The sequence below is a fragment of the Mauremys reevesii genome, linkage group 15, assembly GCF_016161935.1.
Source record: "Mauremys reevesii isolate NIE-2019 linkage group 15, ASM1616193v1, whole genome shotgun sequence".
Taxonomy (NCBI): domain Eukaryota; kingdom Metazoa; phylum Chordata; order Testudines; family Geoemydidae; genus Mauremys; species Mauremys reevesii.
This window is the reverse complement of record NC_052637.1, coordinates 5,759,834-5,785,939: the sequence shown is the minus strand read 5'-3', so window position 1 is coordinate 5,785,939 and position 26,106 is coordinate 5,759,834. Positions and strand designations below refer to the sequence as shown.

At 53.8% G+C, this 26,106-nt stretch overlaps 1 protein-coding gene across 1 annotated transcript in view; it reads left to right on the top strand.

Annotated features, from left to right (window-relative positions):
* LOC120383937 (E3 ubiquitin-protein ligase TRIM39-like) overlaps positions 1 to 26,106 on the top strand; it is a 961,691-nt gene that overhangs the window by 907,885 nt on the left and 27,700 nt on the right. The window lies entirely within an intron of this gene.

Below are 26,106 nucleotides of genomic sequence, written 5' to 3'. Positions count from 1 at the left end.
AGGTGACATGCATACACATAGCAGCACCAGTAGCCCCGGGGTCAATGAATTCTGGGGTATCCTACCACGCAGAGCTGGGAGGGAGGGGGGCGCTCTGGCCACCATCTCCTCAGGGAAGCCAAGGCCTGAACAGGCCGCAGGGACGGTTCCTCCCCAGGGAGAGGTTCCAGCAGATGTCAGGGCTGAGCCACGTTGGCAGGACAGTGGGGGGCTCACATGGCTGTTGTGATGTCTTTGTCTCCTCGATACACAGAGCTCCAGCAGCTGGGGTGTAAACCCCACTCGTACCCCCAGCACTGAACTCACTGACACTGCCCCAAGGCCCCTCTCCTCCTGGGGTTGGGGAGTGAGTAAGGGGCACTGGAAGAGGGGGGCCGGGGGCCATGGCCAGTCACTTTTACCAATGGGAGGGCTGTTCCCTTCCACTTTTTACAGGCTGTAAAATGGGGGCGGGGGGAGGGAGAGGAACGACCAGGGGGTCAGGGTGTTGGAGTGAGGACGGGGGCTCGGGTCGAGGAGAAGGAGCGGTGTGAGAGTGGGGGTTCAGGGAGAAGAGGTGGTGCGGAGGCAGGAGCTTGGGAAGAAGGGCCGGCATGAGAGGGTGGGTCCACGGTTTCAGCACCGGTGACCCCTCTACTTTTAGGGAGCTTCCATCATTCCTGGGGAGAGCACCATCCCGGATCCTGATCCACGGGCACATCTGTGTGTTTGCCGGGTGCACAGAGCTCTCTGTGTGGAGACACTTTCTCGCTCACCCAAGAACCTGTGCTGGGAGGCCCCACTGCCCAGGAGGCCGAGGGCTCTCACTCCCCTGCCCTGGGGGTGAAGGGAGGGGCCCTGGGGCTGCTGTTCCCCATCCCAGGAAGAGGGTGAAGGGGATGTGGACACAGACAATGTCCCCTCTTGCACTGTGAGGGGCAGACCTGGCTCCACCCTGGGCTTCAGAGCCTGAGTTCCAGCCAGAACCTGAAAATCTATGCGGCTATTTTGAATTCCAAAGAGGGAGCCCCGTAAGCCTGAATCTATCCACCTTGTTCCAAGACTCGCTGCTGCAGGCTGTGTAGAATGACTCAAAGTGTCTCCAGAGTCTGGGTGTGAAAGTTCCCAGCGTGTCTGTCCCAGGGCTGGTTAACGAGAGCAAGGGGGGTGGCTGGCCTAGTCGTTAGATGGAGACACCTGAGCTCCTGGGGCTCTGAGACGGTCTCTGTGACTGTTATCCGCTCTGGGAGATGCCCAGTTGCAGCTGCAGAGGGTCTGTGCCGCTAGCAGCATCCATGGGACAAATGGCTCTGGGCAGAGAGTTCAGGCTGGAGCCGAGTCTCCATTTTCAGCCTGATTTGTGGGGGTGAGATCAGGGGCCCAGGGGGCATTTGTCTGCAAAGGGCAAATTAAACAGCAGCTCAAGAGTGTTTCATCACTGGTGTCCTGAGCCTGGCCTGCCTGTAACTGCGTTTCTGGGGATGTTGACAGTCTCTCATTGCAAGTCACTGGGATTGGGATGTCGGGTTTGCTGACTGGTTTCAATGAACAGAAAAAGGTGCCGCCGCTTCCCTTGTAGCCTTTAGCCCAGTGGCTGGGCCCTCAGCTGGGAGCCCCAGGTTCCATCCCCCCGTGTGATGCCATGAGAGCTCGAACCGCTGGGCTCCAGGTGTCTGATGACGTCCCCCTGTGTCTGAACACTGCCATGGGCACTGGGCCAGAGTGTGGGAGTGAGAACGACTCTGCAGCCCAGTGGGTCTGGCCCCACCTGGGATCCCAGAGTCCAGCTCCCCTGCTCCAGTGACCCTGTAATTATTGATCCATAACCCCAGTGAGGGCCGGCTCCAGGCACCAGACTACCAAGCACATGCTTGGGGCAGCACCTTGGGAGGGGGTGGCGATCGGGGTTTGTTTTTGTTGGTTTTGGTTTTGCCAGGTGATGCTGGGGGTGGGGCGGGGACTTGGGCGGCGCGACGCGACGCTAGGGGCGGGGACTTGGGCAGTGCGATGAGGCGCTGGGGCGGGGACTTGGGCGGCGCGACGCGGCGCTAGAAGCGAGGACTTGGGCAGTGCGACGAGGCGCTGGGGCGAGGACTTGGGCGGTGCAATGCAATGCTCGGGAGCGGTCGGGCGACACTCGTGGGGACGGCAAAAATGTTAGAGCTGGCCCGGACCCCAGTGAGGGGAGGGGTTACGGCCCCTGGCACAGCAGTGTCTCAGGCCATGTCTGCCGGGGTTTCCTTGCACTGATGTAGCTGCACCGGTGCAAACCCCTAGTGTAGACGCGCTGTGCAGGTGTGAACTGGGACTGGTCCCAGGTGCAGTTTCTCCCAGATGGAGGACGCAGTCAGTGGGGAAATGCCCCTCCCATCCCCACTGCCCTGGCCTCATTAGCAACAGCCCATTAGCACGCATTTATACCCCTCCCCAAAATGCAGACCACTGCCCCCGTGGAGGTGGGGATCAGCCCGGCGAGGGGAGGGGCTGGCTGTGGGGTTTTCCTGGCGGGAAGGTGGTGCCCGTGGGGCCTGCCAGCTTGGTGATTCCCAGCTGCTCCTCCTGGGGCAGGGCTGCACCCCCAGTGTGTGTGGGGACAGCACCGACCTGCTCTGAGCGAGAAACCAACCACACATGGCCCGACAGCAACAGAGATTCCCTGGGGCCTGCCTCTCCCTCCCCCCTCTCTGGCTCCTGCCCTCCTTCCCCCACCCCTGTGAGGCCTGGAACCAGCGTCTATTCTGATCCTCACCAACATCCCTCGCGCTCTTCTCACTCCCTTTCTGCTCCCCTGGGCCCCTGCCCCTCTACTCCCACTTTGCCTCCCTGGCACATGCCCCTGCCCTCCACCCATCTCTGCCTCACTGGAACAGCCCATCCCTTCTCCCCCTGCCCTCCTGGCATCTGCCCCTCTCCCCAAACATTCTCTGCACCCTGGAGCCCTCCGAATACCTCACACCCCCGCTATGTCCTGGCATCCACCTCTCCCCTCACCCTCCTCTGCTGTCCTGGCTTTCACCCTTCTTACTCCCCTCAGCCCTCCTGACCCCAGCCCCTCTCCCCACCCTCTCTGACCCCTGGCTCCCGCCCCTCTTCCTCACCCCTGTGCCCACCCCTCCTCTAGCCCCCCTCTGACCCCTGGCACCTGCCTCTCCCCAATCCCCTCTGCTAACACCTCCCTCTGCCCACCTGCCCTGCCTCTCACCCCTCTCTGCCCCCTGGTGGTTCTCCCTCCCTCCTCTGCCCTCCTGTGCCTGCCCTTCTGCTCAACCCCCTCAATCCCCTGGCACCTGCCTTTTCCCTTACCCCCGCACCCTTCTGCTGCCTGCCCCTTCCCTCCTCCTGCCCCCCAACACCTGACCCTCCCCTTGGCCCCTTCCTTCCTGGTGCCCAGCCCCTCACCACCCTCTGCCCCACTGACCCTGCTCTCCTCTCGCCCCTCTGCCACCATCCCCCATGCCACCAGGTCTTTATTTCTCACCCCGGCCCCTCCCCTCCCCTCTGGCTCCGTGACACCTGCACCCCTCACCACCCCTCCAGTCCCCTGGTGCCAGCTCCTCCTGTGACCCAAGTCCCAGCTCTACCCTTGCCCCATCTGCCTCCCTGGTGCAAGTCCCTTCCCTCACCCCCCTGGTCTCAGCCCTTCCCCTCACCTCAGCACTGCCGCACCCTTCCCATCCCCCTCTCCTAACCTCTGGGCCCCACCCTCCCTTCATCCTCCCTCTGCCCCCCTGGTGCCCACATCACCCTGCACACGCCTCTGCCCCCCTAGGCCCTGCCCTTCTGCACACCCCTCTCTCTGCCCCCCCTTCTGCTCACCTGCTCCCTCACACCCCATTCTGCCCCTTTGGCACCAATGCCTGTTCATTCGCTCCCGCCCCCCATGGTTCCACCTCCCCACTCCTCATCATCTCATCCCCTGGGAGCTCACCCACCCCTTGATTTCCCCTGCCCCATTGGAGCTCCCCCCATTTCCTCTCATTCCTCTGCCCGTTGGTGTCTGCCCCTTCCCTTGCTCCCTGTGCCCCCTGGGGTCCATCCCCTCCTTCTGCCCTGGTGCCAACCCCTCCCCCCACCCTCTGCAGCCCCCTGGAACCTGCCCTTCACACCCTTTTGCCCCCTGGTGCCTGCCCCATCCCTTGCCCCCCGCAGCCTCCTGGGGTCTGTCCCCTTCTTCTCCCATGGAGCCCTCCCCTCCCCTCTCCCCCTGCAGCCCTGTGGAACCTGCCCTTCCCTTCACACCCCTGTCTGGTGCCCCTCCCTTCCCTTATCACCCCTTAGCCCTTGTGCCTGCCCCAAAAAACAAGCATCTAAATATATTTGTAGAAATGGAATTATTTACATTTTTTTAAATTTTTCCCTCAAATCTATATTGAAGTTTAACTAAATTTAAATAAGTTTAACTTCTCTAAATAACGTCATTTGTATTTCAACTTTGGAATTTCAAGAAATCCAAAATATTTATCTTAACAAAATAAACTATTAAATTGTCAGACTGGGTTGTTCATTTACAATGTACATGTCATAAACATCATAACTACACACATGTGCAGCTGCTCCCTGTTCTCTTCCCCCCCCCATTGTCTTGACTGGTTCTCTCTGGAAGGCAGTGCACATACACCCACCTCCTGCACTACTCCTTTGAAAATTAATAGTTGAAAAAATGATAGAATTAATTAAGCAATACATTTCAGTTAACTCACACAAGATTATATAATAATCTTTGAACTTTTGTCAGCATTAATTCATGTGATTTTTAACTTTCTAGCTACATATAATCAGTAATCAGGATATGACCCTTCCTTTCTTTTTCTCACACCAATTAACAAAACACGGCCCCAACCTCAAATGCTCTCTTCCTATCGATAGAAATCTCTTCTACAATCTCCATTTTTTAGTTTATTTTTCTTTAGACATATTATTTGCAGGCAATGTACTGTCACTGTGCACTATTGATTTCAATGTCCTGCCAGGCTCTTCATGTTCTTGGTTATAAGGACACAACAAATGTAGTTTGATAAAGAAATAGAGAAGGGGTTGTGTTCCTTTACTCAATCATCACAAATTAACTTAATTGTATTAAAGATGTCGGCATGTAATGACACATAACATAAAATTTGGTGAAGCTTTTTGGCAAACCTTTCTTTTTTTTACCATAAATCAGTTGAAAGGGTGATATTTTTGTTGTCATGTGAGGTTTAGAGTACAAAGAAAATAACGTTTCTCCAGGAAATTCATCACAGTTCCTCTGAGTTCTGTCCACCACTTTCTCTAAAGCTCTGTAAAAATAGTGACTGATTGATCTAATTCCTTGAAATTAGCTGTTGAACCTAATTTCTTGAAGATCTAGTTGAGCAGAGTCTGAGGGGAAGTACATCACATGGCATTGCGAGGACTCCTTTTTGTTTTAAACGTGATGCGTTATGAACATTTTCAATGTAATAATTCAGTTTTGAAGATTTATTCATAATATGCCATCCATGGCAGAGTGCCCTAAACGTACCTTGATTATTTGAAAATAAATACCCTAAAATTATCTTTTAATGGATTCATTTGTGCTTTTTATCCAGTCTACTGGTGTCTAGGTGGTGTGGGATCCTGAAGCTTTGTGTTTTTCCTAATTTTTAACACGGGGAAATATTAATCTAAAAATAGATACTTTTTCCATAAAATTTCTTTCAGAAATATCTGCTTTCCTTTCCCTAGTTCTCACTGAATTATGTGTAATTACTGTTCCCGTGTCCAATTTTATTGTGTTATTACATGGGGAAATATGTTGGCAAATAGATGAATATACAACATGGTTTTTACTATCTGACAAGACACAATAATGTGTTGTCACTCACAATTTACAGCTTGAAGTCTCATGAAGAGATTACAGGCAATGTTCATTTTTAAATTTCCAGCTCTGAATGGGCTCCCCCATCAGTTCCTGCAACCCCTGGCTGGCAGACCTCTGTGTGAATGAAGCAGCAGGCAGTCTGCCAGGGAACTTCCACCAAGCATCTTTATGACTTTTTATGGTGCATCACAACATAGCAGCAGTTACGAGGAGCCCCTTCCTGCTCCAATTGAGAATTTTATACTGCTGCTTTCTTCTCAGCACTGAGCTAGTGACCTCATCAGGCTCCCTACAGGCATAGGCGCCGACTTATATGGGCTCCCTGGGGCTTTAGCCCCAGGAATATTCCCAAGCAGGGGCTCTGCTCCACCAATGTTTTCTCCCCTGCTTGGAGCGCCCCCCCCGCCACCGCCGCCACCGCCACCAGGGCTGGAGCTTCCCCCCCTCCCCGCCCGGCAGGGGCGGCTCTAGGCACCAGCAAAACAAGCTGGTGCCTGGGGCGGCAAATGGCTGGGGCCCCAGCTCATCCTGCCGCTGCGAGCCGAGGAGCGGCCCGTCCCCTGCAGCCAGGGCGGGGCCGTGCTCCCGGCTCCGCTTGGGGGAGAGGGATGGCCCCTTACCGGTAGCGCTGCCCCGCCCTGGCTGCAGAAGACAGGCCGCTCCTCCTCCGCTTGTTCGCGCCCGGGTCCTAAACAGCACTGCAGCAGCAGCAGCGGCTTGGCTGGGGGCGGGGCTGAGCTCCGCCCTGCTCAGAGCTGCGTGGGGGAGGGGGTGGGGCTGCGAGCTCCGGGCCAAGCGGGGGCAGCTGAGCTCAGCCCGGAGCTCGCAGCCCCGCCCCCTCCCCACGCGGCTCTGAGCGGGGAAGAGCTCAGCCCCCTCCGGAGCCACGCGGCTGCCTCGCTGGGCAGGGCCGCTTCTCGAGGCGCGCAGTGAGCCGGGGGTGAGCAGCCGGGGGGTGGCTAAGGGGCAGGGAGTCCCGGGGACACTCAGGGGGCACAGGTTCTGTGGGGGGGGCAGTCAGGGGCCAGGGAAGGGGGGTTGGATTGGGGGGGTCTCAGGGAGGTGGTTGTCAGGCACCCCCGACCCCATTACCCCCCAGGCCCAGCCCTGACCCCCAGCTCCAAGCCCAGCCCCTCTGAGCTGGACACCCCCCCAAACCCATCCTCCCCACCCAGCCCTGTCCCCCAGCTCCAAGCCCAGCCCCTCTGAGGTGGACACCCCCAAACCCATCCTCCCCACCCAGCCCTGACCCCCAGTTCCAAGCCCAGCCCCTCGGACCTGGGCACACCCCTGGCCCCATCCCCCTCACAGCCCTGACCCCCAGCTCTGAGCCCAGCCCATCTGAGCCGGACACCCCTGACCCCATTCCCCACAGCCCTGACCCCAGCGCCGAGCCCAGCCCCTCTGATCCGGACACCCCTGTACCCATTCCTCCCACAGCCCTGACCCCAGCTCTGAGCCCAGCCCCTCAGGGGTGTCCAGCTCAGACCCCATTCCCCCACAGCCCTGACCCCAGCTCCGAGCCCAGCCCATCTGATCCGGACACCCCCTGTACCCATTCCTCCCACAGCCCTGACCCCAGCTCTGAGCCCAGTCCTCTGAGCTGGACACCCCTGACCCCATTCCCCACAGCCCTGACCCCCAGCTCCGAGCCCAGCCCCTCTGATCCGGACACCCCCCTGTACCCATTCCTCCCACAGCCCTGACCCCCAGCTCTGAGCCCAGCCCCTCTGAGCTGGACACCCCCCTGACCCCCTTTCCCCCCACAGCCCTGACCCCAGCTCCGAGCCCAGCCCCTCTGATCCCGACACCCCCCTGTACCCCATCCTCCCACAGCCCTCACCACCAGCTCTGAGCCCAGCCCCTCTGACCTGGGCACCCCTGACCCCATTCCCCACAGCCCTGACCCCAGCTCCGAGCCCAGCCCCTCTGATCCGGACACCCCTGTACCCATTCCCCACAGCCCTGACTTCCAGCTCTGAGCCCAGCCCCTCTGAGCTGGGCACCCTGACCCCATCCCCACAGCCCTGAGCCCCAGCGCTGAGCCCAGCTCCTCTGAGGTGGGCACTCCCCGACACCATCTCCCTCACCCCAGACCCCCAGCTCCGAGCCCAGCCCCCGTTGTGCCGGGCACCCCTGACCCCATCCCCCACCCCAGACCCCTAGCTCTGAGGCGAGCCCCTCTGAGCCAGACAACCTCCGACCCCATCTCCCCACAGTCCTGAGCCCAGCCCCTGTGAGCCGGGCACACCCCAGAGCCCAGCTCCCCACCCAGCCCTGGGCAACAGCAGCACCACCTCCAGGCAGTGACAGCCCATTGGCACCAACCATCACCCAGCAACAGCCCATTATGTAATTGCAAATGTAGACAGACCAGTAAAGCATTTAATGTTTTTAAATAATGTATTTGGTGTATTTTCAAATTATTACAAATTAATTTTCACTAGTTATTTTTTACATTTCCAAATACATGTTACTATAGTATTGCAACTTTTTTTTATGGAAGGGGCCCCCAAAATTGCTTTGCCCCAGGCCCCCTGAATCCTCTGGGCAGCCCTACCCAGTGTGTGTGAGGAGTTGGGGAGGGACGGAAACGGGGTCCCCTGGAGCCGAGCCCAGGCTGCGATGGCGGCGAGGGGCTCCTGGAGTGTGTGAGGAGGTGAGTGGCCGGCTGGGTTTGTCGGTGCTGAGCAGGTAGCCCCGCAGCCGGAGATCCTCGCCTTCCCTCCCGCTGGGGCTGGGCCAGGGCACCGTGAGGCTGAAGAGCAGCAGGTCCGGGGGGCTCTCCAGGTCCTCGGCCGCCAGCATGTCGGGGGTGAGGGCGGTGAGCGCGAACTGATCCACCTTGGCCACCAGCAGTGCTGTGAAGCCCAGGGAGGGGGCCGTGTTCTTTGCGCCACCCCATAGCCGCGCCACCACCTGGAAGTACTCCCGCTCCGCGCCGCCCAGCAGCTCCACCTGCATGGGGACAGAGTCGCAGCTGGGCCAGGGTTCAGCTGCAGTGTGCTGGTAGCGGATCCCACATTTTGGGGGGAGCCCAGTGCTGGGGCAACAGGGGGTGTGAGTGGGGGGCACTGGTGGGCGGGGGGGGGCTCATGTCTGGGGGCGGGGGAGGGCAGCCAAAAAATGTTTTGCTTGGGGCGGCAAAAAACTTAGAGCCGGGCCTGCCGCCCGGCCCCAGAGCTTCCCTGCCTGAACACAGACCAGACAGCGTGTCTCCCTTGCCTCTGCTGCTGCCGGCTGCTGCCTAAGGCAATGCAAGCTACTGTTGCTTGCTGGAGCACTGGCCGGGGGAGGGGAGCGGAGTGGAGGGCTGTGCCATGTTTGGCAGCCCTCCTCCCCTACCTGGAGGAGAGGCAAAGGGGACTTCCGGCCAGGACTCGGAGACTGACCTCACTCACCTGAGCAGCTGCTGGGGCTTCCGTGAGTGTTTGACCCTATGATTCCACCCCCCCGCCCCAGCCCCAGCCCCCACTCCTGCCCAACGCTGGGGAAGGGGCAGCCCCATGCCATCCCCTCCCACCGTCCCCCAGTGAAGCTACGGTGAGGGGCAGCAGGCTGCAGCCTGCAGCAGGGGTCAGGGAGGCAGGAAGCCATATGAAGGCAGTGCCCCTCCCCTCCAGCACCCACCCACCACAGGGCAGATGGGGGAGGGGGATTCATAGACCTACCTGAGCAGCTGGGGCTTGGGTGAATTTTATGACACCCTGCTCCCCTGCCCCATAGCCATCACCGTGCAGACCCCACTTCTGCCCCATGCTGGGCAAGGGGCAGCCCCATCCACAGTGAAGTTATGGTGAGGGGCAGCAACATGGAAGGCCACCTGTGATGGCAACCCCCACCCCCTAGTACCCATCATAGAGGAGGTGAGTGAGCTTTCTGGACCTGAGAGGGGGCCTAGGAACATGTGCAGTGACTGTGGTGCAGAGTGAGTGTGCTCTGGGGGGCAGGGGGGGGAGAGGAGGGGTCCCTCCCCTGGAGCTTGCTGCTGCCAGTGGTGGTGATGGGGAGTCCTCTCTGGCCCTAGCCCTGGGGCAGCCTGTCTGCACCCCAAGTTCCTCATCCTCAGCCCTGCCTCACCCCAAAGCCTGCACCCCCAGCACCGAGCACGCTCCTGCACTGTGAACCCCTCATCCCCAGCCCCACCCCAGAACCCTCACCTGAGGGGAAAAACGTGCAACTTAAATTTGGTGGTCAGTTTGGAGTATCATTGTATTTAGCACAATATTTGATTATTTTACACCCTTCAAAGTATGTAACTGGTCATATACAGGTGTTTTCTCTGAATACTGTCTGTGTGCCTCAGTTTCCCCAATGCATTTCTTAAGGCTCTAGATGGTGGGATAAGGGGGTGTGATTGTTGTAAAGCCCTAGAGGGCTAGTGTGATGCCGTCTGCACAGAGAATGGCCGACATCCTGTCTCCAGGCAACTGATGGCCTGGGCCACCCCCCTGCAAGGTGCCAACTGAAGGTGTTGGAGAACAAAGAGATCAGGTGGCCTCCTAATGCCTGGAAAAGAGACAAAGGCCAGAGGAGGGAGTGTCAGTGCCTGTGCGGACTTCCGGGAAGCGCATGGTGTGGAAGGGGATGCTGGGATGCTTTGGAACAACTCCATACAAAGCCAGTCAGGACTCTGGGGGAGCCTCCTCTCTGAGCATACTGTCTCCAGGGCAAGAAGCTTACACCTTCCTGGGTCTGACCTCGGAGCATTCAGCATGCCCTTCCACACCATGCACTTTCCGCAGCGAGTCTGCCCAGGCAGGTCCTGGGGCAACCAGAGGTCCGTGCACCCCAACTCCGTAGTCAGATGTGACTCTCAGCCAGACAGTAAAACAGAAGGTTTATTAGATGACAGGGATACAGTCTAAAACAGAGCTTGTAGGTACAGAAAACAGGACCCCTCAGTCAGGTCCATCTTGGGGGGTGGGGAGCCCAGACCCAAGTTCTGGGCCTCTCCCGATTTCCCCAGCCAGCTCCAAACTGACACTCCCTCATCTGGCCTTTGTGTCTCTTCCGGACAAGGAGGCCACCTGATCTCTTTGTCCCCAACACCGTCAGTTGGCACTTTGCAGGGGAAACTGAGGCACCCACACAGTATTCAGAGAAAACATTAAGAACATTCCCACTTTGTCACAACAGGTGCAACAAAATTTAATACTGTATATTGAAGCAGGCAAGTGCTGCTTCTGACTTTCCACTTTTAATTGACCCTTGTAATCTTGTGGTGCTGACGCATTGTAGCTTCATTTTATATCAGCTTACAGGGTGAGAGCGGGGGGGGGGGGGGTGGACCACCATTTTGGGCCCCCCCAAAATTATACGAACCTGCCTATGCCTACAGGTGCAAGTGATCCTCTGCCCTTCCAAATCCAAACTACTCAGTCCCTCCTACTCTAACTGCACCCGGTGCCCTGGGTGTTCTCAGTGACCAGGGTGCTGGCTTCTAAAGGGCTCAGTTTGTAGCTGCTAACAGCCCCAGTCACAGGGCCATGATTGTGTAATTGACCATATAGTGAAAATGTAAACTGTTACCTCATGATTCAATTCAGAACCTGGATCTGCTCTGCACAGCCATGTTGATATATAATTTTACATGTCTTCTCCTCCACCTCATGTGCTGTCATAGTTCTAAGTGGAAATTCTTCTACCTATTTTGAAAAATCAGCTGTAGCTGTCAGTACAAACTGGTATCGCGTCTGTGGTACTGGATATAGTCCGATTAAATTTGCTCTCAGCAGTTTCCAGGGTTTAACAACCTGTGTGCAAGAACACAGGCTAGAGTTATCATTTGGATTTTTCCTATGACATTTTTATTATAATCCCATCTATAATACGCAAAGTAAACATTATAATGTGGTTTCTCTAATAGTTGATGTCGTCACACAGTCAGAATCTAACTTTTGATGCTTTTCAGACATAAATAAATACAGGCCAAACTTCTGCAGCTGAAAACTTGCATAAATATACTGTCACTGTGCCAGCACAGCGGGCAATAGAAGTTGTTGCTGCACTGTGTTAGAGCTGATTAGAGGCTTTATTGTGCAGCAATAATAAATACAGATCATGATAAACAATTAGCTTGGCTAATGTTTAAAAACACTTCAGGTGTATTTAACATGGGGAAAGATGCAAAGTGTTTGATTTAATGGGAAGCCATCCGCTCAGGTCCACTTCATTGCAGGGGTTGTAAAGTTAAGTCCAATCCAAGCAGGACATTTGCCTGGCATGAGATCCTGTATGAACTGCAAAGGATATGACAGAGACAGCAGGGTGACCAGAACTTTCTGTAACTCCCTGGGTTCTCTGCTGTTTTTCCAATGAAACCAGAGAACCCAGGGAGTTACAGAAGAGCATTACCCAGAGCACTCAAAGGTCTCTAAGAGAGACTCAAACCAAGCAGTGGAAACACAAACTGCCTGATGGAACCAGCACAGGATAATTGAAAGGGCCTCAAATGCCACAGCTCTGGACAGTTTCTTGTCCCTGAAGAAGTCAACCCTATTTTAATCTACAGTCTGCGCACTAAGAATTTCTGACTTACCCAGCAAGGCAGAAATAGACCCCAGGTCTCCTGATTTTTAGTCCAGTGCCATAATCATTAGACGATTCTGACTCCCTGGAACAGGGTTTCTTTACATCCTCTGTGCTGGGCCAAGGGGCAGTCCCTCCGGACGTGTCCCATCTCCTGGCAGAGGCAGCACTGAGCCTCCCCCGTGGAATAATGCACCCGGTAGTGGGCTCCATTGTAGGGGATGAGGAAGAACCCCTCGAGCACCTCTCCATCACACGCAGCCGGCGGCAGTTGAAGCTGCACCTGCCGGCAGAACGAGAGGATGTGATGGAGGGTGGGATCTTTGCAGCCGAATGGAAGAGGGCTGATAACAGAGATTGGTCGCCCCAGGGTAGAAAGGGCAGGCAGCAGGGTGGCATTGGGCAGGAAGGGAGGGACGGAGGTCAGGACTAACTGTACACCCAGGTCTTCCAATGGCTCCAGGGGGCCGAATATGCTCCCACCACCAGGCCCTTCTCCACCGCCTCCTGAGCGGTGGCCTCCGATGCTAGGAAGAAGATGACCTTTCTGTACATTTTGGAGGCCGCCTCGATGGCAGTGGGCCCCACTACCCTCACCAACGCCAGTACGTAGGTCTGCACTTGGGGCGAGGTGGGCACCAGGAGGCAACGGACGCCGTGCTTCCTGTTCAAGGTGAAGAAGGGGCCCTGGCCGCTATAGATGGTAGTGGAGGCGGTGGTCGGAGGAGATGATGTAGTGGCAGGTGGGGGGGGTCACTGCCACCTGGGCATATGCCCTGGGGGTTGGGGGAGGGGCATCTGCAGAGCTGGTAGAAGGAGCAGTGGGGAGGGACGGCGCGGCCCTAGAACATGTATGTAACACAGGACCTAGAACGTCACCGAGTGCTTCCTCCAGAAAACCTGTGACGTGACTGAGCCAGAGCACATCTTCTGGAAAGACATCTCCATGCATTAGAGCCACCCGGTAAGAAAAAATCTTTCTTCTGCAGTGATGTGAAGTTAAAGAACATGGAGAAGAAGAAAACCTCTACTCGGGTTGTTACTGGAGCTGAAGCAGAGAGGCCAGGATCAACACAGCTAGGGCCCAGGACTGACTATCAGCAGATCTGCCATTTTCTAATCCTGGCTTTTTGACTATGAGCGAATCTCTTTGCTTCTGTGTGCCTCAGTTTCCACAACTATAACATGAAGCTAATCAAGGTTCTGTTTTTTCTCTCTCCTATTTTGCAAGGCGGGAAACTTAGATACATTTGGGACCTGTCTACACTACCGGTCTAGAGTGTCTTTGTAAGCTGATGACCCCCAGTTCTCGTTCAGAGCCTATGGATAACACAAGCTCCTCAGTGTGTTCTGTGCTTGGCACTCGGGATATGAAGAGGCTCTCAAGGACTAAGTCTTGAAAATAAATATCAATGAACTGCAACACAATATAAAATCACTGCCGCTAACATTGGTGGGTGATAAAATATTAGCAGAGTGGTAATTAATGCTGAGGACAGGGCAGTGACACAGAGCAATGAGATCCCTTGATAAGCTGGACCCATTCAAAGAAAACAAGTTTGAAAAGAACCAAATGAAAGGTCCTATACCTAGCAGCAAAGCATGCAGGCCACACCTACAGAATGGGGACGTGTATCCAGGAAAGCACTTACCATGAAGAGGATCTAGGGGCCATGCTGGGCAAGCCATTCAACATGAGCACCCAGTGTGATGCTGTGGTGACCAGGGCTAACGCCATCATTAGATGTAGGAAAAGAGCAGTGAGTAGCACAGGGAAGTGACACACCATCAGTGAGACTGATCCTGGAATACTGCATCCAGTTTTGGCGTCCACCTTTGAAAAAGATTTTGAAATATTGGAGATGGGGCAGCAAAAAGCAATGAGGGCTGGAGAAAATTCCTGCTAGCGAGCTATTGAAAGAGCTCAGCCTGTTTAGATTATCAAGAAGATCGGGAGGTGACGTCATTGAAGTATTGAATGACTTCATGGAGAGAAAATATTGGGTATTAAATGGCTCATTAATCTAGCAGAGAAAAGCATAACAAGACCCAGTGGCTGGAAACTCAAAAGAGACCGATTCATATTAGAAATAGGGCACAAATATTCAACAGTGAGGATGAATCACCAAAGGAACAAAATAGAAAGGGAAGTGGTGGGAATTGCCCATTTCTTGATGTTGTCTAGTGAAAACTAGATGCCTTTCTGGAACGTGTTTAGTGAAAAACTAGCTACTATGCTATTCAGAAAGCATGCACTATGCAGGGTGTCAGATTACATGCGCTAATGGTCTCTTCTGTCCATAAAGTCTGCTAATTTATGAAAAACTGAGTGTAGCCTGGGGAAAACTGTCTCATGTTCTACTGTGTAGTCGGTGGCATCCCCACAATGAAGAGTCATCGAGTGGGATGATCCAGGGGAAGCAGCTCAAACATCCAATGTGGCTGGACAGGGGCAGGACATCAGCACTGCAGGGGAAGGGTGGGTGTAGCAGTGACATCACAAGGGCCTTTGGCAGGACCTCAGCCTATTGGACAAAGGTGGTGGGGAGGTGATGATCTCACAGAGAGATCTTGACATCAGCCAGGCAGGACAGGGGTGCAGGACAGGGGCAATCTTGGAGATCCCTGTGGCTTTGCTTCAGCACGTCTCCTTCTCGAGGTCTCTCCTTGAGGACTGAGAGAGAATTCACTTTCACGTACGTGAGCGCAAGGAGGACCCTCTTCGGAGTTTTCTCCTTTTCTTTTCTTGATTTTGCAAGACAACAGACATCCCTGTATAGAAGGTAAGAGCCTCCGAGAGGTTTGGAACCTGATCAGTCTGATCCATCAGGTGCCGGCTGAATTCTAGGAATGGAAAACACTAAATTGAGGTGGCAGCATTGTGTTCCCAACGTAGGACTTGTCCCTTAGAATCACTGGGGACATTGGGGTTTCTCCTTTTTCTTTTCCCTTTTCCTCTATCTCTCCTACCTTTCTCTTCTTGCTTCCTTTGTCCTTTTCTTCTGCTCTCCTCCCACCACCAGGAGCTCTGTGTGTGCAGCGGGGCCAGGGGTTGTGGGAGGCCCTCACAGAGAGGTGAGACTGGAATAGTGCTCCGAGAGTGATCCCCTCGGTGGTGACCTGCGCCATTCTTTGGGCTATTTGATGAGAACCCTTAGCCTCCCACTCCTCAAAGTCTCAACCTTGATTGGCTGAGGAGGGGGCTATTGACAGGGAGGAAACTCTGGTCTTTGTTGTTCTCTTTTATAACCAAGCAAATAAGTCACAACCAGTGATATGTTTGACCCATGTTGATGCTGCTCTCCATTCATTGTCTGGGAGCAGTTCATGATCCTCTCTAACATTCCAATTCTTCTAAAATACTTGCTGAACAATTACTATAAACAATCGTTGGTCTGTAGCTCATTTGAGAGCAACTCTGCTACTGACTGGCTGCATCAGCTAAGACAAGTCACTGCTCCTTTCTCAGCCTTAGTTTCATCTTCTGTCAAGTACGAATAACAATCCTCTCCCATCTACCTCGCGCTGGGTGGATGATGGGGATCCATTGAAGAGTGTCACTAGTAGCAGTGCAGAATAGGAGGTGTCCTATCACATTGAGCCATATCAGATTATGACATAATATTCTATTTGATTGGTATTTCATTCTTTTGAAATTGTTAAGAGCAGCAACTACTTAGCTCAGACTGAAGCATCTCATCTAACTTTCTAGATCACAGTGTCTCCTCTTTGTGTACGACGAGACAGTTTAATGCACTGTGACAAACAGGAGATGCTCTTGTTTTGCAAACAAATATTTTAGCAAAGAATTTTCATCCCCTCACTGTCCGACTGGGCAGGGGCTTCTGCAGAGCCATCTCCAGTGTGTTTGGCAAGGTCCCAGCAATGGGGCTCCCAGCCCTTCCCTTGTGGGACACTATTCCCCAGGCTGAGAGTCTCTGAGCTGGGCCAGACCCTGTGAGCTGCTGAGCATGGAAATCAATGGGGACTGAGGAAGGCCCTGGTCTTCCTGTGCCTAGGGTCTTTGTGACTTTGACATGGGGAATGGTTTCCCAGGAGAAGTCCGGAATCCTGGGTTCTGTTCCTTCTCTAGCCTGGGTGGGGGAGTGTGGCCTGGGATGGCAGGAGGGGGCTGCGTGTCCAAAGTAACCGATGGTCTTTGGGACTGACCCCATTGCTCTAAAAGGATGAGACTTCCTGGATATTGCAGCAACAGCAGGGATTACAAGGGGGAACATTGGGAGCAGATCGTGCAGTGAACTCCTGCCAGTGTGTGTAGCTTGCACTCCCTGCACTCCTGTGTGGGGAGAAGGGGCTGCTCTGGCTGGAGCAGGGCTGAGGAGGGACCGAAAAGGCCCATGAGTGAAAGGCTGCCTTGAGCCCAGCCTCACACCTGCTCCCCGCTCGATTCCAGGATGTCCAGGCTCCTGAGGATGTTCGGGAAGAAGGCTCTGCAGGTGGCCCCAGAGCCTGAGGGAAGGAGCTGCCATCTTCCCAAGGGGCAGAGCAACCTCTCCATCCCCGCTGGTGGGGAAGCAGCTCCCATCCAGGCCAGAAGGCAGAAGTGCCCAGCCTTCTGGTGAACAAAACCAGCTCCCGGTGCAGGCACTGAGCTAGGAAAGGCCCCGACCAGGCCCAGATGGAGCTGGCTCAGGGTGCGGTGTCGCAGACAGGCCCCAGCCCAGGAGGGGCGCCGGGCAGGGAGGCTTTGGGGCTTGTTGTGTGGGCAGCAGCGGCCCCAGGAGTTCAGCCTCATTCCCAGCAGGAGGCATCACCCTGCCCGGTCACTGAGGACCTTCCAGCGCCCTCAGGCCAGGAGGTGGAAGATCCCTGCCCCAGCACCAGCAGCTCAGCCTGGGACAGCAGCAGCGCCTGGGACTCTGGCAGCAGCGATGCTGATGGACGCTGCTGCTTTGTTCCAGGTGAGGAGCCAGGCTGGGCTCGGGGAGGGGTGGTGAGGACGGGGATGTGAACACCCTGGGCCCAGACACTCTCCCAGTGATATGGTGGGGGGGGGGTCCCCAGCCCAGGTGTCTGGCCTGAGCCACGTGAACCCCACTGACACCAGCAGCAGTCAGGGGAACTAGGGGTGGGGGCATCAAGAGCTGCTGCCACTTTGGTCCTTGGTGCTCCGGGGCTGGGGGAGTCGGCACCTCCCATGGAGTCTTGGACAGTGGGGTGGGGGGCTCTGCTATGGGCTTCTGAAGCTATTGGGGGCTGAAGGCATCCCTGAGAGGGAGGTGTTGGTGTCATCAGGTATCTGTATTAGGCCAGAATCGAGAATGGAATGTGTAATAGCCCCTTATCAGTGCAACACTGGCACCAGGAGATAATAAAGAGGCCTGCTTGTGTCTGGCTGAGGGAGGCAGAATAACAAATCAAATAAAGTAAACCAAGCTAACAGCCTTGAAAAGTTACTAACAAGATGAATTGTTTGCTGTCAAGAATGATTTAACCTGCTTAGTGTAATTACTAGCTATGCAATGTGTCTACTATATGGGAGGGGATTCGAGGGAGGGGGGAATAGTGGGGGTAATGAGAATGCCTAGCTGAAATCATGTATAAGAAGGGAGAAATAGCTTATATGTGTGTGCTTGATTTGAGACATGTGTCTCCTCGCACAAGCTTTGAGATCTCACATAAACTTTGTCTGCGTCTCCACCTTGGTGTGTTTATTGGAGCGAAGCACACCGGGCAATGAACCACTGTTTGCAGCCTCAGGCCTTTTGGGCCGGCAACAGTCTTGGCGTCCCTGGGTGGGCTCAAGGCTAAAATCTAGCCTTGCCCGGACCTCTCCTGGAGGTCGACGGATTGCGGCAATGACCGACGCCCAGCGCGCACCGGTGACTTCATCGGGGGCCTCGGCGAAGACGCAGTGTGGTCGACCCCGGAGGGCATCACGGTGCAACGCGCTCGAGTAGTGGAGAAGCAGCTGCGGGCGATGGTGGGGAACCGGTCCCGTGGATAAGGTAGGAATAGTCCAGTGCTGTTAACCTTTTGTTTGCCTGTTAAGATCTGGGGACGCCCAGTGTCTTCCCATAGGTATGGGGCAGGAACAGAGTACAGGCAGGGCACAGTGTATGCCCTTAGAATGCATTCTATTGAATTGGAAAGTGTTTGAAAAAGATCCATTGACTAAAAGTAAACTGAAAAGATTCTGTACAGTAGACTGGCCTCAGTACCAGCTAAAGGACCAGGAAAGGTGGCCACCGGAGGGATCACTTAATTACAATATGATCCTTCAATTAGCTTTGTTTTGTCAGCGAATGAATAAATGGAATGAACTTATGTATGCACAGTTGTTTATGACGTTAAGAGATAAGTCAGATCTCTTGTTAAAGTGTAATTTGACTCCGACAGGTTCGGTAGTCACTAGTGTTAGTTCCCCGAACCCCTGCCAGGTTGTAATGGCAGAGTCGGTGTCCCCTTTGGCTCCTACACCCCCACCATATAAAGACCAGGTGCCTCAGGTCCCAGAGATTGCCCCCTCAGTGGGACTTTATCCGTTGATCACTGAGACTGTGGTAACCCTCCATGGAGCAGACAATCGCCAGGCCACCACTATGCAGGTCTACACGCATGTGCCTTTCAACCCGGTGGACCTAGCAGCCTTTAAGGCACAGGCAGGGGAATTCTCCACGAACCCCAGCAAGTTCATTTCGGTTTTTGAGGGATGTTTTGCCAGTCACAAGCCTGATTGGGATGACTGTAATATCCTTATGAGGACTCTGTTGTCTGAGGTGGAGAGGAATCAGGTTATAGCCAAGGCAAGGGAGGAGGCACAGCAGAGGCATGATCGGGATCAGGTTCATATCCCCATTCCTGCCGACATGGTCCCCACGGCAGATCCTGGGTGGAATCCTAATGATCCTAATGGTCAGACCCGCCTCACCGTGTATAAGGAGCTGCTTTTGCACAGACTCCGACGCTCAGCTGTTCGCCATAACAATTGGGCCAAACCTTACGAGCTCATACAGGAGCCTAAGGAAAGTCCAGTCGCTTTTCTGCAGCGCATCCGGGATGCCATTTGGCAACACACTAATGCAGACCCTGATGCTGAGGCAACTGAGGCAATTATAAAGGGTATCTTTACCAGCCGTGCGGCCCCTGACATTAAAAGGAAATTGCAGAAAAAGGAGGATTTAATGGGAATGTCTATGGCTCAAATTTTGGAAACTGCAAATAGGGCTTACAGCCTTAGAGAGGGAGAGAAGGAAAAGAGGCAAGTGAAGATGATGGTTGCAGCAGTACAGGCTGGTAGCAAGAGAAGATTTCAGGAAGGAGGTGGAAGGGGCCGGGGAATGAGAGGCCGTGGACGTGGGCGCCCTGGCCCACAGGCAAGGCGTTTGGGTCGCAACCAGTGTGCCATATGCTGAAAGGAGGGACACTGGAAAAATGAGTGCCCCGAAAGGGAAGATACCCCTATGATGGCAGCAGAGAATCAAGACTAGGGGTGTCAGGGGAGACAGACTGTCCTGCCCCCGGAACCCTGAGTAAAAATGCGGGTGGGAAATTCGGAAATAGACTTTTTAATAGACTCTGGAGCAGCTCAAACCGCTGTAAATCAACCCCTTCAGCTGCCTGTGGCAGATTCCCTCACTGTGGTAGGTGCCACAGGGAGAGGAACTAAGTGTCCAGTGTATGCCCCAGCAGAATGTGCCTTGGGAGACAGAACTCTATCCCACAAGCTGGTTTACCTCCCTGACTGTCCAACACCTTTATTGGGACGGGATCTGCTCTGTCGCTTAGGTGCCACCCTGCATTTCACTCAAGAGGAAATCACCCTCACCCTACCCCCAGAGAATGCCAGGATAATGACTCTTGCAGTTGAGCCCTCAGCCATGCAAGCCCCAGAGTGGAGCCAGTGGGAGGACCAGGTTTTTCCTCTAGTATGGACATCGGGGGTCCCAGGAAAGGCAGCCCATCACACCCCCATTAAGGTTCAGCTCCTGCCAGGAAAAGGTCCAGTGCGGATCAAGCAGTACCCGATCAAGAGGGAAGCCAGAGAAGGGCTGCAGGAAACTATAGATCGGTTTCTGAAGTATGGGGTACTGCGAGAATGCCAGTCAGCCTGGAACACCCCTATCCTGCCTGTTCGAAAGCCCAATGGCACATATCGGCTGGTCCAGGACCTGAGGGCAGTTAATGAGCGGGTTAAGACTCTGCACCCCCTTGTTCCAAACCTGTATACACTGTTGGCATCTATAGGGGGGCAGTACACCCACTTTTCGGTCCTGGACTTAAAAGATGCTTTCTTCATAATTCCGGTTGATACTCAATCTCAGGAGATTTTCTCCTTTGAGTGGGAGGACGAGAAGAGGGTTAAAAAGCAGTTCTGCTGGACTGTGTTAGCTCAGGGGTTTAAAAACTCCCCCACCCTTTTCAGCCAGGCTCTGGCTAGAGATTTGGAAGAATGGGATAATGTGGACAAAGTCCTCCTCCTGCAGTATGTAGATGACTTGTTAATTGCTGCTGTGGGTCTGACTCCTTGCCTTAAGGCTACTGTGAGCCTCCTGAACTTTGTTGGACTCCGAGAATACTGGGTAGCTCGGAGCAAGGCTCAAATTGCCCTCTCAGAAGTACAGTACAGTACTTAGGGTTTCACATACGGCAGGGAGAGAGACAGCTTTCAAATGAAAGGAAGGAAGCAATCTGTCAAATTCCTGTCCCCAGCAATCGTAAACGGCTCAGGGCTTTTCTGGGCATGGCAGGCTTCTGCAGAATATGGATCCCAGAGTTTGGACTGTGGGTTAAACCTTTATATGAATGTGTTAAGGGAGCGGACCACGACCCCTTTCACTGGTCCTCAGAAGCCGACAAGGCATTTAAAGTTTTAAAGAGAAAACTAATGGAAGCCCCCGCCCTCGGTCTGCCAGACCTCTCTAAGCCGTTTCAACTGTATGTGCATGAAAGAAAGGGAGTAGCCCTAGGAGTGCTTACTCAGTTATTAGGCACCTGGAAACGTCCTGTGGCATATTTCTCTAAACAACTGGATCAAGTTGCCAAGGGGTGGCCAGCATGCTTGCGGGTGGTCGTAGCAACTGCCCTAGTGCTTGGGGAAGCAGAGAAACTGACTTTGGGGGAACTGTGCAAGTGTATACCCTCACATGGTTCAAGCCCTGCTGGACACTAAGGGTTGTCTCTGGCTCACCCAGGCTCGGGTAGCTCGGTACCAGGCTAAACTCCTAGAAAATCCTGAGGTTTCCCTGCAAACCTGCCCCTCCCTTAACCCAGCCACTATGTTGCCAGAAACAGAGGAGCAGGAACATGATTGTCTGGAAGTCATAGATGCCCAATACTCCAGCTGTCCAGACTTAAAAGATCAGTCACTCCCGAATGCAGAGTATGAGTGGTACACTGACGGCAGCAGCTTTGTCACAGATGGACAAAGGAGGGTGGGCTATGCTGTTGTAACTCTCCACGAAACTGTGGAAGCGGAGGGTTTGCCTGCTGGAACGTCAGCCCAGCTGGCTGAATTGATAGCTTTAACCCGTGCACTCGAACTGTCAAAAGGAAAAAGAGTTAACATTTTTACTGATTCCAGATATGCCTTTGGAGTGCTGCACGCTCATGCAGGTCTGTGAAAGCAAAGAGGAATGCTGAAAACTGAAGGTTCTCCGGTCAAGCATGGGACACAGATCCTCCGGCTTCTGGAAGCGGTACAGCTCCCTTCAGAGGTAGCAGTTGTACACTGCAAGGCTCATCAAAGAGAAGACCAAGATGTGGCCAAGGGCAACGCCAGGGCAGACAGGGAAGCCAAGCGAGCTGCCACCCTGGAACCATTGGGAGCTGAGGAGGCCCATATGCATGCCCTTATCCCATCAGTGGGTGAGCTCCCAGCCCCTCAGTACTCTCGCGAAGAAAGGAACGTGGCTAACTCACTTGGGCTCCAGGAAAAGGAGGGATGGCTCCACTCCACAGAAGGAAAAATCCTCCTACCTAAAAGCCTAATACGGCCAGTACTACAGAAACTACATCAGACCACTCACGCTGGAAGGGAGGCTCTCACCCAGCTTATGAATAAGTATTTTCTAACCTCTGGACTTAGAGCCCTGGCTTCCCAGGTACAGGCTGAGTGTTTAGTCTGTCAAAAGAACAACCCTCGACCAGGAGTGTCAGTGCCGCCAGCCACTCTGGAACCTACCCCAGGGCCAGGATTGGTGTGGCAAGTAGACTTCACTGAATTCCCCCGGACCCAAGGGTTCAGATACCTCCTCGTCTTGGTGGATCGATTCAGTGGATGGCCTGAAGCCTTCCCATGCCAAAACAACACTGCCAGAACGGTGGCTCTCAAGTTTGTCAAGGAGATCATTCCTCGCTTTGGACTCCCCCAGTGGATGGAATCTGACAACGGAACACACTTCACATCGCAAGTCATTCAGGGGATTTCGGATGTCCTACAGATCACCTGGAAGCTCCACACTCCATGGCGACCACAGGCCAGTGGAGTAGTGGAACGTACTAATCAGACACTCAAGCGGCATCTCTCAAAGGTCTGCCAAGAGGCTTCTCTTCGGTGGCCTGATGCCCTACCCCTTGTTTTGCTCCAAGTTCGTGCTCTTCCAAAGGGCAGGTTAGGGCTTAGTCCCTTCGAGATTATGTTTGGGAGGGCATGGCCCATGAATGGTACACCGGTTCTGTTAGGGGAGTGGGAGGTAGGCTGCGGTTTCTTATCTCAGTACATGTGCTCTCTGTCTGCTGTTCTCTGTTCTCTCCACAGGTATACCAAAGATTTGCAGCCTCTCCCGCTGGATGCCCCTGTCCACTCCCTGCAGCTTGGTGACTCCGTTCTCGTTCGTACCTGGAAGGACGAGCCTCTCCAAGAGAAGTGGAAGGGACCCCACACCGTCCTGCTGATCTCCCACACAGCAGCAAAGGTCGAGGGATACAAGAACTGGATCCACCACTCTCGTCTGAAAGCAGTGCCAGCTCCTGAACGGTGGACCGTCCAACCCGCGGAGAAGACTGCCAGCGACGATCTGGGACTCAAACTGTTATTCAGGTGACGGTAAGGCCTGATGGGAATGCCCTGTGACCCCTTTGGACAGTTACAGCGCACTCCCTGTGAAAACTCTGAGCGTTGGCTGTGTTTATTTTCACAGGGCCAGCCTAACCTGTGGGCCTGGTCCCTTTTGTTTTTAATCTGCTTGTTATTAGTAGTAGTTATTTTGTGGGTATTTGGGGAATTGTAATTGTTAGGCCTTAGGATCACTTGCCCAGTATGGATCCAGGCCTAGGGTTTGCCACAGTGTTGCTCTTTGCTATGGGAACACTCCTCTCGTTAACTCCCGTTTCTCCCCAGGCATATGCGGGATGGAGGGGAATCCCTAATAAATTAGGAGCAAATACGTATGAGGATCTGAAGATTTGCTTTGCCCAAGAGTTTAATCTCTCTAACTGCTGGATATGTTCCCAAATCCCGCACCACGCAGCTGGGTTGCCCTGGAGGGTGGTTCCCCAAAATTGGTCAGATCTCTGTTGGGGATGGTTCAGTAGGGGAAGAAACATCTTGGGTACCCCCTTGTACAAAACTGTACTATTGAATCCCAGTATGCATTGAGGAACGACCCCTGGGAACCACAGGCCAACTCGACGCATATCCCTTCCCCTATTAGACTGCAGTCAGTGGACCCCGGGTTAGTGTGCTATCGACAGTTCCAGTCCGACAATCACACCTGGCCTGCTGGAAATAGCACCTGTCAGTATTATTTCTCCCCTGGCCGTAATGATTCTCTCCCGGTCTATGTTAATGGCAAATTCAACTCTACTGCCCGGGTTGGAACTCTTAGTCGTGCCCAAGAAAAACAATGGAGAAGTGGGAATAATGGGTTGGTAGGAAATGGCCACTCCTTTTACATTTGTGGTACCTCTGCCTATAAGTGGCTCCCGCATCGGTGGTATGGAAGCTGTTACGTAGGATATCTTGCCCCTCCCCTCCGAGTGCTCCCTAAGCTGCCCCCTGGCCGCCCCAGGCAGCACAGGTCCTTGTATGATGTCCCAGAGCCCATTGGCGAGGGAGACAGACTTGGCATGATCCTCCTCCCATCTTATGGGGTGGGACGGCTGAATAAACTTTACCGTAAGCTCTCTATGTTTCTCACCAAGTTTGCCAATGACACCCTGGCCATAGAGAAAAGCCTTAACTCTGAGCTTTATCAGCTCTGGTTGCTGGCCCTGCAAAACAGACAGGCCCTAGATTATGTTTTAGCCTCTCAGGGTGGGGTGTGTGCCCTTATTGGAGATGAATGTTGTACTTATGTCCCAGACAACTCACAGGACATTAACAAACGCATCCTGTCAGCCAAACAGGCTTTCGAGCAGTGGAAGGCCCAGGAAGGGAAACCCACAATTTTTGATTCCCTTTGGAGTTGGTTGCCCAACCTAGGAGGACTGGGAAGTGGCCTTGTGCGTCTCCTCCTCACAGGTGTGGTACTGTGCCTGGTCACCCTCCTCCTGATTGCTTGTTTTAAACTGCTCCTTCGTAAACTTTGTGCCCCCCGTGCCCCGAAGGTCCCTATGTACCCTCTCATTGAGAGCCCCAGCTCCAGGGCACTCACTCACATCTTGTCCACAGTATATGAGAACACTCAGCCAAAGGTTTGTTGAGTATTCTCAAAGGAGGGAATTGTTGGTGGCATCAGGCATCTGTATTAGGCCTGAATGAACCAAAGTTATTCTATGCTTGCCTAGAGGGCCCCATCTTAAACTCTGATCGACCTTACAAGTCAGTAACCGAGAATGGAATGTATAGCAGCTAGTTATCAGTGCAACACTGATACCAGGAGGCAATTATAAGGCCTGCTTGCACCTGGCTAAGGAGAGGAGGGGGAAAGCAGGATAACAAAGAGGGAGTAAAACAAAATAACCGGTCAAGAAAAAGTCACTAACGAGATGATTTGTTTGTTGCCAAGTATGATTTAACCTGCTTAGTGTAATTGCTACTTTATAATGTACTTGCTACATGGGAACGTAAGGGGGAGGGGGGTAGAAAGGGGGGAAGGAAGGGGGGCAGTGGGGGTAGGAATGCTTAGCTGAAATTATGTATAAAGAGAGAAGGCTGCTTTTATCTGTGCTGCTTGATTTGAGATGTGTCTGTGTCTCCGAGCATCCACCTTTTCTTTGAGATCTCAAATAAACTTTGTCTGCTTCTCCACCTCGGTGTGTTTATTGGAGCGAAGCACACCGGGCAACGAACCACTGTTGCTGCTGCCTCAGGCCTCTGTGCCAGCAACAGCAGTGATGGGTGTATTCTCTACCTGTTTAAAGTAGAAGATTTCCTTTTGGGCCCTATTTTGATGTTTGACCGGCAAAGGCAACCTTGACAGGCCATTTGCATTGCCGTGCAGAGTGGATTTCTGATATTTGATGTCATATGTGTGTGCTGAAAGTAACAATGCCCAACGTTGCATACGACTAGCAGCTAATGGGGGAATGCCTGTGTAGGGTCCAAAAATTGACGTCAGAGGTCGATGGTCTGTGAGAAGAGTAAACTTTTGCCCAAACAGGTACTGATGAAACTTTTGAATTTCAAAAACAATTCCTAATGCCTCACGTTTGATTTGGGCGTAGTTAGTTTCTGCTTTGCTTAGAGTGCGTGAAGCAAAAGCAATAGGTCTCTCTTCTCCTGAAGGCATAATGTGTGACACGACTGCTTCCACTCCATAAGGGGAGGCATCACAGGCCAATTGTAGGGGTAAGGATGGATCAAAGTGCGTTAGAACTTCAGAATTTAGCAATGCATCCTTAGCTTTGTTAAA